We start from the raw sequence: 519 nt of genomic DNA, 5'->3' as shown, positions 1-519 counted from the left end.
CTTTCTCCCTCCCTGGCCATCTTGACGGCTGTTCTTGCTTGGGGGCCTCATCCCACACCTAAGGTGGAAAGATGGTGGCCACAAAGAAGACGAAAAATTCGCTGGAGTCAATCAACTCACAGCTCCAACTTGTTATGAAAAGCGGTAAATTCGTGCTGGGTTATAAGCAGACTCTGAAGATGATCCAGCAAGGCAAAGCGAAGTTGGTCATCCTCGCCAACAACTGCCTGGCCTTGAGGAAATCCGAGATCGAGTACTACGTCATGTTGGCCAAAACTGGTGCCCATCACTACAGTGGCAATGATATTGAACTGGGCACAGCATGCAGGAAATACTACAGAGTTTGCACACTGGTTATCATTGATCCAGGTGATTCCGATATCATTAGCAGCATGCCAGAACTAACTGGCGAACTATAAATCATGCATTTTTTATTTAATAAAACTGGCCAAAGCTTGTTTTAAACAAAAAGAAAGAAATCGAACAACGTATTGCATTAGGCAAATCTGCTGCACAAGA

The 519-nt window shown here is 44.7% G+C and overlaps 1 pseudogene; it reads left to right on the top strand.

Moving 5' to 3' along the window:
- The first annotated feature begins 71 nt into the window (after positions 1–71).
- Positions 72–419, top strand: LOC102832308 (annotated as a pseudogene).
- The last annotated feature ends 100 nt before the right edge of the window (positions 420–519 follow it).

Source organism: Chrysochloris asiatica, unplaced genomic scaffold (genome assembly GCF_000296735.1).
Source record: "Chrysochloris asiatica unplaced genomic scaffold, ChrAsi1.0 scaffold00195, whole genome shotgun sequence".
Classification (NCBI taxonomy): domain Eukaryota; kingdom Metazoa; phylum Chordata; class Mammalia; order Afrosoricida; family Chrysochloridae; genus Chrysochloris; species Chrysochloris asiatica.
The sequence above is the reverse complement of the archived record's forward strand: the minus strand, read 5'-3'. Positions and strand labels throughout refer to the sequence as shown.